Raw genomic sequence first — 14,504 nt, 5'->3', positions numbered from 1 at the left:
CAAGGCGTGGAAGTGCTGCATGGTGATTGGACCATGTGATCTGACATCACCACAGGTCCTTTAGCTGGCAGCTCATGATTAAAGAAGTAAGAAGAGACTGGCAGCTATGCTATAATGGATCTCCTGGCACCCCGACCGGGTACCTCCGTCGATAGATGATCCTAGCACTTCCCAAGGACTCCAAGCACTCCACTCGACACCGTAAGTGCTGCAAACCCCACGAACCGCCGAAGCTTGGTTGAGGTCTCCTACCCACCCTGGGCCTATGACAAGGCTCCAGGCTCCAGTGGGTGAACCTCTCCTAAATCCAGAGAGCAGGAACAGCTCTTACAAGAGCTAATAGTATAGCCAGGGGAGTATAGCAAATCTTCAGCGTATAGCAATCCCCAGTGTCGATCAGTTACCCAAACACCAGCCTCAACATGATGAAGGGTAAAAACAGGAACTCTTTATTGAACACACAGCATTGACCTATATACACATAAAATACTGAGGACATGAGATGGCAGCCAATCCTGTACAGTTTAAACAGAAAACTAACCCTATTCAACAAACACAATGGCATTGTCTGTGACGCAATTAAACACACTGGCATTGTCTGTGACGCAATCAACAAAATACAATTACCAACATAATGAGCTAACTTAATCACTCACAGACAGAAACCACACATTTTTCCCAAAACACAGAAAACACCTCGAAAACCCCACATATCCCCATAATGTATACATCTCTGGATAGCTCTGATCTGGGTGAACAACATATCCAAAAATCACCCAGATGCAAGCAGGGGTTCCTGAATTCCACGGTCTGTCTTCTCCTTCAAAGTTAGTGTGGGCCATAATCCTGAGGCAAGAGGCTGGTAGCCAGGCTTTTCCACCACTCAGTGGCGAGGTTGGTTTCGTCACATACGCGATCAAGAGGAGAAGGTCAAGAGGAGAAGGTGAGTTAATTATTTTTTAACCCTCAATTGACCACCTACTAAGCTTTCTGTATTAAAGAATGCTATTATTTTCCCTTATAACCATGTTATAAGGGAAAATAATAACATCTACACAGCACCGATCCCAAACCTGAACTTCAGTGAAGAAGTTCGGGTCTGGGTAGAACAGTCAGTTTTTTATCATGTGCGTGCAAAACACATTGCACCCGTGCGATAAAAACTGAACAACGGAACGCAATCGCAGTCAAAACTGACTGCAATTGGGTACCTACTCGCGCAGGTTTGCTGCAGTACACCCAGGACGCATCCTGAACATATCCGTCAAGCCCGTGTGAAGTCAGCCTTAATGCCTAATTTTTGGGGCCTGTACTCCAGTGGCCTACAGTAAAATTTGGATCCAGTGACCGCCTAATGTACCTGCAGCCAAATAATCACAAGTTCTATTCTGTCCGGTGAATGCCTAATTGTTGGGGCCTGTACTCCAGTGGCCCACAGTAAAATTTATATCCAGTGACCGCCTAATGTACCTCCAGCCACATAATCACAAGTTTTTTTCTGTCCGGTGAATGCCTAATTGTTTTGGCCTGTACTCCAGTGGCCTACAGCAAAATATGTATCCAGTGACCGCCTAATGTACCTGCAGCCAAATAATCACAAGTTCTTTTCTGTCCGGTGAATGCCTATATGTTGGGGCCTGTACCCCAGTGGCCTACAGTAAACTTTGGATCCAGGGACCACCTAATGTACCTCAAGACACATAATAACAAGTTATTTTCTGTCCGGCGAATGCCTAATTGGTGGGGCCTGTACTCCAGTGGCCTAAAAAAATGCTCTAGGATCCAGCAGGGCACATTTTTAAAATGCATATAAATGGCCCCTGATTAAAATACATCTTTTTTGTGGGAATTTTTGCCAATGATCTTCCTCTGGTATGTGACTGTTCATGTTATGGGACTATTTGTGCATTTCTAGTATTTGGTAGCTTCAAATATGAACTGAAGGTTTTCAAGGTTCGCTTGCCATTAAAATCAATGGAGACAGCCGCGAACATGCGGTTCACAAACATTTGATCGCAAAATGTCACGAACGTCCCGGCCGATGTTTGTCCATCACTATATATAGTGTCCTGCTGTGTGCGGTCAGGATACAGTGCACAGCGTGACTTGGAAAAAGACCAGGGAAGGTGAGCACAGCCAGCAAAGTGCTGCCATCACCTTCCTGTGTCTCCTGCATACTAATGACAGCTTCCGTAATGGAAATGGTCATTAGCATTCAGACTATTCGACACACTGCCACTTTTCCTCCATTTCTGGGGGGAAAATGTGTCTTATAGTCCGAAAAATACAGTAATTTGCTAAATTGAAAAATAAGTGGAATAAAAAAAAAAAAAAAAAAACATGCCTTACCTGAATTTGCTGCCATGGCTTATGTTATCTGGAAATATTACTTTTCTAATGTTAAAGCAGACTGCAGACAATATGTGTTGGACACAGCACCAAAATAGTGATGGACGAACATCTGCCGGGATGGTTCGCGAACGCAATCAAATGTTTTGCGTACGCACATGCGCAAATGCACTATACAGTAACCAAATGCAATATAAAGAAAGTATATTGGTATATAACACCCCGCTTCAATCAGTTTTTTCGTGGGGCGACTGGTATATCACACCAGTAGAAATTATTTGTTCCACTGACGCTTGTCCCTCTATATACCTGCAGTATCGCAGCAGAACCGCACACAACTGCCACACAATAGAAATGCACTCTAACATAGAAAGTATATTGTAACATTGTAAACGGAAGGCAATCCATTAGAATATAAATAAAGATAAAATATAACCTTTAATAATGTTACTATTCACACGTCCGTAAGTGTTTTGCGGATTCCGCAATTTGCGGACCGCACATCGCCGGCACTATAATAGAAAATGCCTAATCTTGTCTGCAATTGCGGACAAGAATAGGACATGTTATATTTTATTGCGGAAACGGAAGCACAGATGCGGAAGTGCGGATCCGCAGCACATTCCGGTCCCATTGAAAATTAATGGGGCTGCACCCGTTCCGCAAAATTGCTGAACAGATGCTGCAGACCCATTTTGCAGACTTGTGAATGGAAAAGATATCCCTCAAAATGAAAATAAATTTAATTATTAAAGTTAAGCAAAAAGCATAGATGTGGTAGGCAATAACAAGTTCTCGGCGTTATTAAATCAGGTGCTCGGCGGCACCAAATCAGAAACCATATGTCCTACCACAATCTGGGGGGTTCCAGTGCACATCCGTGAATTTCGGAGGGAAAGCAAAAAACATCTATTCCTGGGCCAGAAGATGATGTGGTATTGAAGGACAGGGTGGGCAAAGAACTGTCCCTGATATTGCCCTACAGGGGGGTGCTATTCTGGCCCTGATAGCCTAACCACAGACCACCCGCCCAGATGAGAGCGACCCCGTCTGGAACCTTACCCTATATAAAAATGGCCCTATTAAGCCTCTGACCTCCAGGTGATAACTATATAGATCTATGTGTTTTTGACTCATTATAAAAGTATATTATAAGTATATCGCACCCCTCTGTACTGCACACCTATCGATAGTACACCTATACCAGGTGAGGGACTACGACTCAGATACCTATCGCCTAGACCACTGCCAGGCCAGTCAAACACCAAGCCTGAATCTCATAGTGGAAATCTATATCCGCAAGTGCCTGCTCGTGCCATTTAATTGCCACACAACCAGTAACTACCTCGTTATCTATTATAAAGGTGCTTATGTAAGTAGAATGGAAATGGTGATTTTAAAGGGAACCTGTCACCGGGATTTTGGCCATAGAGTTGGGGACATGGGCTGCTAGATGGATGCTGCAATACCCAGTCCCCATAGCTCTCTCTGCTTTTATTGTGTTAAAAAAAGTTTTGATCCATATGCAAATGAACCTCATATGTGTCCTGTATCCGGAGATGAGTCCAGCAGAAAGGAGCCCAGCACCGCCCCGCGTCCTCCGAATCTCCTCCTTGCTGGCTGACGTCACAGAGCTGGAGCGCCGAAATCTCGCGATGCGCGAGCTAGCGCATGCGTAGTTTGTTCCCTGTGCTGATGCCAGCACAGGGAACGAACATGATGCCGACATTGCGCATGCGCTAGCTCGCGTATCGCAAGATTTTGGCGCTCCAGCTCTATGGCCAAAATCCCGGTGACAGGTTCCCTTTAAGTTAAAACGTAACTTTTACTTTTTTATATATAGAATAAGGTCCCTAGATATTCTGTTAAGGTACAAAGAAAGTGCATGATAACACAAGGGATACAAAAATAAATTTGTGCACGGCGGCACTTCACATACAAGAAAATTAGTGCGCGGCGGCACTTTGAATAACCAGTGGTTCTACCGTACAGTCCAGGATCCATTGGTCACTATGGACAGTCAGTAGAATTTTACTTTGCCGAAAAACTACTACAGATGTCGGTTGAAAAATTTCAGTACTTCCTACGAGACAGGAAATACCGACAATACAATCACGATCTGGCAGAGTTTAAAGAAAACAAGGCCTACTGCGTCCTTCGCGAGAAACCAACAGCGAGACAGGCAGCCTCCGACCTTTCCACCACAGAAACAGATATCTAGACAGCTAGCAGGAACAGCCCAATAGAAATAAAATTAGAAACTCTTACAAGAGAGGAAGGGGCAGGGGAAGTAGGGGAAGAGGCCAATCTGGTGGTGCTCCATCTAATTTTTTAGACCAGGTCATCTCTTACCCCCTGAGAAACCCCTCCATTCAACGGGAGCAACAGGGCCCGAAATAATTTATGTATCTAAAAGGCCGCTATCATCCTCAGAAATGGCGGTACTGAGTAAGGGACTCTCATTTGTCCCGACACAGCGCTTGATGGCACAAATGCTTTAAGTCAGGAGACAAGCGCCAGTGTCTTGAACTGGGAATTCCTGTTGATATGCTGGAGGATGTGAGACTATTGAATAGTCTATCCGACACCAACGATCAGGATGAAGGAAAAGGACCCTTCACCTCCCTAAGGGCAAAAAGCAAAAAAATGCCCCTGCTAGGAGACATCTCATGTCTGGATGTGTTCCTTCAATTAGTGACGACAGATTTGCGTGAACTAGCAGCCTCAGGACCTTCGGGCAATCTCTCTAGCAGAGAACAGAAAACTATCTCAAACTTACAAGGGACGAGACAATCACGATTTTAAACCCTCGGATAAAGGGGGCAACACAGTAATTATGGATATGAGGATTACTGTAGGATGTGTCTACAACTTCTGAGAGATAAACAGAACTATAGTACACTCACCGGCAATCCGACAGCCCCTTTTCTAACCGAGTTACGTGATATCCTACTAGAGGCAAAACTGAATAGGATCATTTCGGAGACTGAATTTGATTTCCTATACCCCAAGTTCCCAGTGACAGCAACATTCTATAGTCTCCCTAAAATACATAAATACATCACATTAGACCAACAATCCATCCTAGCAAGTATATACGTAGAGGCCCTATACTTATCTATACCTCATGAGGCAGGCCTCAGAGCAGTGCAATACTACCTTAGCATGAGGGGCCAACAATTTGGGGAGCATAACAAATTTGTCCTCAGACTTCTCAGATTCATCCTGACACATAATTTTTTCCTTTTTGACGGCAAGTGGTACCACCAACTCAGGGGCACCGCGACGGGGTGCTCTTGTGCACCATCATATGCAAACTTGCTCCTGGGCTGGTGGGAGACCAATAACGTCTTCAGTGAAGTGATGTCGTCATGGACTGGGCCCATTGTCCTGTGGGCCCGGTACATTGACGACATATTCATCATCTGGAACGCATCTGTACCAGCCTTTACTACGTTCGTGGGCAAACTAAATGAAAATGCGTTAGGCCTACATTTTAAATACGAGACAAATGAAAATACATTGCCATTTCTGGACATATTGATCCAGAGAAGTGACTCGGATGAGTTGGTCACCACAATATTCCGCAAACCCACAGCAACAAACTCCGTATTGCATTGGAGCAGCAGCCACCCTCTACCCCTCAAGAGGGGAATACCATGAGGGCAATATCTGCGCCTAAGATGCAACTGCTCCAACAAAGCGGAGTTTGTCAAACAGGCTGGGATTCTGAGGAACAGATTCCTCTCCCGAGGATACCCTGACTCAGTATTGAGGTCAGCATACCAACTGGCACTAACATCATCACACACTGAATTACTGGTACCCAGAATTAAACCTTCAGATACCGGACAGAAGATAAGGGTAATTGGCACATTTAATGAGGCTGCCAGTGATGTAAGAAATATTTTCCAGAAGCACTGGTCCATCCTAATGATGGATCCAGACATCAAGGAGAGGATTTTTGCCTATCTTCAGATCACCTTCAGGAGAGGAAGCAGCCTCAAAGACATGTTGGTGCATAGCCACCACAAGCCAACTGCAAAAGGAACATCACTAGATCAAAGACCGACAGCGTGTTTTAGGTGCAGTGGATGTGTCGCATGCAATACGATACACCCAGGCAAAGCATCCGTCAGCATCAATCTCCAAAAATCTTTTAAAATCAAGGACTTTGTAAACTGCCGCACTAGGGGTGTCATTTACAGAATTACCTGCGAATGCCCCCTAGAATACATTGGCAAAACAAAATGAGAATTGCGCAGACGCATTGGCGAACATCTGGGAGATATTAACAACAGAAGAGATACAGCTGTATCACGCCACGTACATGAATACCACCACGGAGACCCGTGAAGCATCAAAGCCATGGGCATCAAGGTAGTCACCCCCCCTTTGCGAGGAGGTGACTGGGACCGCACACTGTTACAACATGAAGCACGCTGAATCCATACTCTGCGTACTGCAGCCCCCAGGGTCTAAATGAGCAACTTTGCTTTGGCTGTTTTTTATGATGGCCAACAGATAAGCTATAAGGGATATGTACCACCATATATGACCCAGAGAGGCCCATACATGGCGAGTTGAAGGGCAAGCGCAAATAAGAATAGCACACGTCATCTCAAATACCCATCACAGTGTTAATAAGGCTGATGCCATCCTTCCAATATAACTACCTATTATGTTTCACTCTGACACCGCAAAAAAATATTAAGAATCATACTGCAGATACCACTGTGATGTAAGAAAGACCCTGACCTTTGCGTTAATGAGGGGATATTAGCAACAGAAGAGATGCTTACCCCCACTAATATTGATGTATGTGTGCCTGTGATCTCAAACAGGCACATGGTAATGTGTATGAGAATTCACTTATCAAATATTATACTCTCTGTATCCGTGTTTTGACCATACCGACCAGAATACCTTTATTTTAAATCGCACTGCAAAAAATGTCACTCTAATTTACACCGCACTTGCTATAGACGGTGTTGTAACAAAGGTTGCCCTACAACGTCCCGGTTACTAGGCAACGCTCTAAACACTGGCCGCTGGATACTACCTGTCCCGGGCTGATGACCTAAATCCTCGGCCAGCGGTAATGACGTGTCCCTATCTGACTACGTCAGTAAGCTTACTGCACATCTTACGCATAGCTAGCGCATGCGCGGTTGTGTCGGCTGGCCTGCTGACGTCACCGCGCTGTGCTTCAAGCCTCCTTCTGAGGACCAACAGTGCCTATCCTTTGCACTGAGAGTGCATGCGCAAGTGCATCGCGTGTGCCGCTAAAGTCACCACGCTGCGTCTCAAGCCTCGTAATGAGGCCAACTGATGTTAAAAATTGAGCCAAGTGATCTCCGGTAAGCAGGCTACATCACGGCCTCCGGACACAGCGCTGTGCTCCATGAGAAGGACTGGACCACCATTCAGGCCAATCTCTCATTACTACCTATACATCGTTAGGCAAGTACTGTGCCCTGGTACATTAGTGGAGCCTGGATGAAAGGCTACCACTCTAAGGTATCATTTGTGTCATCCACTGCTCACAATAACTGTGCATAACTATATGTGTCCACCACCAGATTAAAAACCAACGCCACAGTTATTTTGTTATATTGTCCAATTGTGTGTGCCTAAATTCCCCTGATGAGTTTTCTATACGAAACATGCGTGTAGGGATTAGCTACACTAGGGCACAATAGGGCCAAGTAGCAGAAGGGCAAGGTTCCGGACGGGGTCGTTCTTATTAGAACGGGTGCTCAGTGAATAGGACGCTAGGGCCGAGATAGCACCCATATACTAGGGTTGTCTAGGTACCTCTAACCCACTAATACCCCCGCCCAGCCCTAATTGCTCTTTTTTCAGCAAACCAAAATTCTACTGAACATCCACTGGTGACCAGAGGATCCAGGACTATACAGTAGGACCACTGGTTATTCAAAGTGCTGCCGCGCACTAATTTTCTTGTATTTAAAGTGCCGCCGCGCACTAATTTTCTTGTATGTTAAGTGCCGCCGTGCACAAATTTATTTTTGTATCCCTTGTGTTATCATGCACTTTCTTTGTACCTTAACAGAATATCTAGGGACCTTATTCTATATATAAAAAAGTAAAAGTTAAGTTTTAACTAAAAATCACCATTTCCATTCTACTTACATAAGCTACAAAACATTGGTGATCAAATCATCAACTAAACATATAGCTCCTCCCAGCTACTAATATAAAGGTGACAGAATCTGCACTTTGAATCTAATACTCTGTGCCACGAGTTATATTTCACATTAAGTAAAAAGAGATGGTTATACTTTTACTTCTGGTCTGATTCTTCAAACTACCTTTCCACTGCACCAATCACCCGGGAGCAACAGCCTGAGAGAGTACACCATGACAGGGTCACTATCACTCCCATCCTCTGCACTGGATCCTCAGGGGCTCGCTGCAGATTCCAGCCCTGTGTGTAACTGTCCTAGTACTTTTGTCAGTTGTGCACCTCTCGCATTTTAATTATGTACCAAAGAGCTCAGGATGAACAATGCAATTGACCAGTCAGTCATAGGGGAGCAGAGGCTCGGACTGTCCAACAAGGGTACAGGTGAATCCCCCGGTGGGCCCCTGAGCAAGGTGGGCCCCTAGTCTCTCACCCTCTGCACAAGTGGCACAAGTTCTAAAACGTCCATTCAGAGATAAACAACCACCCATAGGACGTTTATAGTCTATGGGTGGTCATGAAGTGGTTAATATGATTGACAACACTAGATCTCAAATTGTGATTTAAAAAGGTTACTTTTTTACGATGACAATAGATATTTCCACATCTCGACAAGTATCTACGTAAAGATTGTTTAGATTCAATCACACCAAATGATTTGATTGACAGGTAATGGATATGTACTAATGTCAAGCCCTCCACATCTACGACAGACCTTGAGTCAGATTGACCATATAGTGTGACTCACTGACAGTATATTGTCTCATGGCTTTATGTGTGATAAAAATAAATAGATTTCTGTTTACTTTGCCTAGTGGTCTGTTCATCAAAGCTGAGAAAGTATTAGAAAGGAGTGTGAAGAATGTTCAAACCCCGATATCGTGTATATACTGTAAAACAATGCGTGTGGTGTTAAGAGCAGACCGAAATGTGAATCGTGGCTGTCCCAGATATAAAATCTCCACTTTATAATCCTTCAGAACATGATCATTTCAACTATTATACACATCCTAATCCTAGAAATGTTTACCTAAGGTCTGCTATGAATTGTATGTGCCAATTATTGACACAATGTGGGGAATGTACCCAGTTTTGATTAGCAATTTTTTTAAGACGCCGCAATGATAAATCTGGAGTGAATTTTGCTAAGGCTACTTTCACATCTGCGTTTTCCTTTCCGGTATTGAGATCCGTCATAGGATCTCAAAACTGGAGGAAAACACTTCAGTTTTGTCCCCATTCGTTGTCAATGGGGACGATACTGAACAGAGCGAAACGGAGTGCACCAGAGTGCGGAGTGCAGGGAATTATACCACTGCACTGGCGAGCATCTCTGACATCCATTTAAAAAACCAATACGACTGTGATGAGATGTGGAAACGAACACACCATGAAGGGAACACTGCAGTAATTGCATTTATAGGCATAGAACTGGTACGTTGGTCAGTTAGAGGAGGAGACTGGGGTAAAGAAATCCTATAACAAGAGGCCTGGTGCATCTTTAAATTAAGGACCGAGCCCCTATGGTCTCAATAAAGTTGAATTTTGCCTGATTTGAACATTTTCAACTGTATTTGTCCACTGCATGCCCTCTGGGTACTCATTGGAACTTTTGTTTGTTATTTTGGTTCCTTTAGACTTTGTGTCCAGTATTTTTTAGTTTTTTGTTTGTATCCATCTCCTTACATTTAATTATGTTCTCTATACATCTTTAGTTTTTATATATAGGGATATGGTTCATCTGTAGAGGAGGGTTTCTGTCCGTCAGTAGTGTTGGAACAATATCTGTTTATATATATTTTTTTCTCCCTACCAACCAGGATTTTTCCCATCATCCTAGTTAGGTCGGGGACTTGATAATAGGGTAATGTTCCAGATGGGGCCACCCTTGTCTGGACCATGACTCCATATTAGGTGGTCATTTTACGGTGGAATAGTTTAGACAGGGACTTCTAGGGCAAGACCATAGTCCTAACCCTCATCATATATCTACCACTTTCAAGATTCCCGCAACTTGACTATTTTATTGCTCTGCCCTGCACTAATAAGATCATTTTCAGTTTCTAACTGGTAAATAACAGTATATTGCGGTTGCGGTGCTAAAAAATTAGATTCGACCGGTTTGCCAAATTTTCAGAAAATATTTGATTAGATCCAAATTTATTGGCAGTGAATCGTGCTAAAAAAACTGCTATTTCCTGGCTGCAGAGAGACTGTATAGTGGTGTAGAACACTGTGCCTTGCAGTAACACGCATAGGGAGTGTGCTGTGGTAGTGAAACAATACTGTGAATCAGTATGACACGCACATGACAGGTGTCCCTCTTAGGCTGGGCTCACACGGGCGTCACGTTTTGGCTCCGGATACACTGCGGCAAACCCACGCGAGTAGGTACGCAATTTCAGTCAGTTTTGACTGCGATTGCGTTCAGTTCAGTTTTTATTGCGCGGGTGCAATGCGTTTTGCACACGCGTGATAAAACACTGAATGTGGTACCCAGACCCAAAATTCTTCACTGACGTTTGGGTTCAAGGTTGTGTAGATCTAATTATTTTCCCTTATAAAATGGTATATAAGTTAATTTTGTATTTTTTTTTAACCCTCAATTGACCTTCTACTAAGCATTCTGTATTAAAGAATGCTATTATTTTCCCTTATAACCAGGGTGTAGTTAGAATAGACTTTCATCTTAGCAACCATGCGTGAAAAATTGCACTTGCTTACTGATACTTGCGATTTTTACGCAGCCCAATTTACTTTTATGGGGCCTGCGTTGCGTGAAAAAACGCACAGTATAGAGCTGATTCCACATACAGTAGATGTCTACAGAACCTGTTCTATTAATAGAGCCCCCCTGACAGAGTGGAGAGGGTGTTAGCAGAAAATTTGTGTTGACATCACTGATTATTTTGCCCTTCCTGTGATCCATCAGAACAATAAATCCCCAAAAAAACTGATCCTGTCTGTTGAGCATCCACCTTTACTTGGTCAGCATTTGGTCAGTAATCCATTAGTATTGCTAAAGCCCAAAAAAACAGGAGTGGATCCAAAACAGAGATGACACATGAATAGAATATTTACATCTCTTCTGTGGTTTGTACCACTCCTGCTTTTGGCTACCAAATCATAAGCCAATTCTGATGGGACCATACAGGCCTTACATCTGCTACACAGACAGGATCCATTGTGCGTCTCATTTTTCCTTCCTTTTGACAGATCAGAAGAAGGTTAAAATAAATGATGATGTCAACCAGGCCAAAGGGGCAAAATAGTGGCCCAGTCATGGAGTGGGGAGGGTGGAAGAACAGCTTGAGAAGTCCACTGACTGGCTCAATGACATAGTGTTGAGGAAGCAGCAGCATGAGGAAGCCACAGAGTGGCCCAGTGACATAGTGTTGAGTTAGCAGCAGCATGAGGAGGCCACAGACTGGCAATGTGACATACAGTGGAGGTGGCAGCAGCATAAGGAGGCCACAGAGTAGCCCAGTGACATAGTGTTGAGTTAGCAGCAGGATGAAGAGGCCACAGAGTGGCGAGGTGGCAGCAGCATCAGGAGACCACAGAGTGACACAGTGAAAGAGTTCGGAGGTGGGTGGCAATAACAGTACCCGCTGACAATAGTGGGTGTAGGAAGGAGCATTTGGCATCAGATGTGTGGCATCAGGGGGGTGGCAGCATCAGAATAGTGGCTGAGGCAGGTAGCCAGCAGAAACCTGTCTCTTTTGTTAAGGTTTGGATGAGGCAGCATGGATGATCTAATCTGATGCATCAGGCATTGGTGGGTGGAACTCCTGGCTGATCCACGCCTGATTCATCTTGACAAAGGTCAGTGTCTCCACATTTTGGGTGGATAGGCGAGTTCTCCTAGCGGTAACTATGGCCCCCGCCGCACTGAACACCTGATGCCACAATACTGGCCGGGCAGGACAGCTTTTCCAGGGCAAAATCGGCCAGTTGCAGCCACAAATCCAGTTTGGCTGCCCATTAGTCCAGCGGATCTTCAATGTGAGGTGGCAGGGTACTGTCCCTGCTGGTTCAGGTTCTTCTCCATATCTAGCTTCTGCTGGTGGTGAGTAGTTTCTTCACTAGGCGGGTGAAGAAAGCTGCTCATCAGCGACTCTAGACTCAAGTTGCTGCTGATTGAGCTGGTACTGCTCCCACCCCCCCACCCCACCACAGCAGCAGTGGCAGTGGAACTTGAGCGCAGAGGCCCCCCCTTCAGACCTGCGAGAGGATAGACGATGATGCAGATTGGCAGCGGCCAACTGACTATATAGGATGTCTCTATAGTAGTTCAGTTTGTCCGCGGGTGTAAAAAAAAGCCAGAATTTTGGACCGGTAGCCAGGGTATAACATGGTGGAGAGCCAGTAGTCATTCCTATGCCGAATGGTGACAATTCGGCTGTCACTACGCAAGCAACTGAGCATGCATTGGGCCATTTGCGCAAGTGAATCGGAGAGACTCCCTGCCTCCATCTCCAGAGCATACTGCCATGGTGTGTCTGGGTCCTCTGCCTCCTCTTCCTAATCTCCCTCTTGCTCCTTCTGCTGCTCCTGCTCCTCCTCTCCTGTCACCTGTGTAGAAAAAACACCCATTTAGCAACACATTGCTTGTGCTCCAATGTCCTCCTCCTCCAGTTCAGCCCCTACAGGGCTCATGTGGCCGTGAGATATAGGCGCCACGTCTCCTGTCCCCTGACCAGCCAGATTTACCAGTATCTTTTCCAGGACATGAATCAGTGGAATGATGTTGTTCATACTGTAGTCCTGGCGACTGACAAATAAAGTGGCCCCCCCAAAGGGCATGAGCAAACGGCAGGTGTCAAGCATTAGCTGCCACTGGCTAACATCGAAGTTACAGAGGGGAGTACCTCTGTCCACCTGTATCATCGTGAATTTGTTTATGGTCTTTCTCTTTTCGTATAGTCGGTCCAACATATCGAGGGTGGATTTCCAACGGGTGGAAATGTCACATATTAGCCTATTTTGGGGGACGTTCTGCTGCTGCATCTCAAGGAGAGTGTGTTTTGCGGTGTACAAGTGGCTGAAGTCAATGCAAAGTTTCCTGGGCATTTTTAGGATGTCTTGCAGATGGGTGGAAGACTTCAGGAAACCCTTGACAACCAGGGTGCATGGCTCATCTCTCCTTGACGCAGTGCTGACACCATGTTCTTCCTGTTGGCGGTAACCATGGTTTAAATTTTGAGTTGTCACGGAGAAAGCCAGGGTTCGATTTCTTCATGAAAGACGTGGAGCAGGTCCTCCCCTGTGTGACTCTGTTCACCCAGGCAAACTAGGTGCAGAACAGCGTGACACCGCCGTGCCCTGCACATGTGGTATGCTGATGGGGCACTGTAAATTATCCCTGAAGTGGAGGCTGAGAACACAGTGGAAGATGAGGAGGCAGAGGCGGACATTGTCGCAGGATCAACCGCATGAGAACGTGGAGGCGGAAGCGGCGTCACCTGGCCAAGGTGCTGGTTTGGCTGGGCAGGAACCACATTTACCCAGTGGACCATAAAGGACATATATTGTCCTTGACCGTAGTTACAGCTCCACGCTTTGGCGCTGTCGTGCACTTTGGCAGACACCGACAGGCTCAAGGACTGGCCCACCTTCTGTTCTACATGTGTGTGCAGGGTTGGTACTGCCTTTTTGGCAAAAAAAATGAGGGGTTGGGACTCTCCACCTCGGCTCGGCACAAGACATCAGTTCTACGAAAGGTGCAGAGTCCACCACTTGGAAAGGGAAGGATTGCAGCACCAGCAACTTGTCACCCGACTCCCAATTGCAATTGGCTACATCATCATCGAGTACTGTCTGCATGTCACTGATGTCCTCCTCAATGATCTTTATACCAGGAGCCTGACTGCTTGCAACACCAGCTCCCACGCCACTCATCTCATAACTACTTGCCTGCCTACCATCAGAAGCGGCGGATGTCTCC

This window comes from Bufo gargarizans, chromosome 2, assembly GCF_014858855.1.
Source record: "Bufo gargarizans isolate SCDJY-AF-19 chromosome 2, ASM1485885v1, whole genome shotgun sequence".
In the NCBI taxonomy this organism is placed as follows: domain Eukaryota; kingdom Metazoa; phylum Chordata; class Amphibia; order Anura; family Bufonidae; genus Bufo; species Bufo gargarizans.
Note: the sequence above shows the minus strand (reverse complement) of the source record.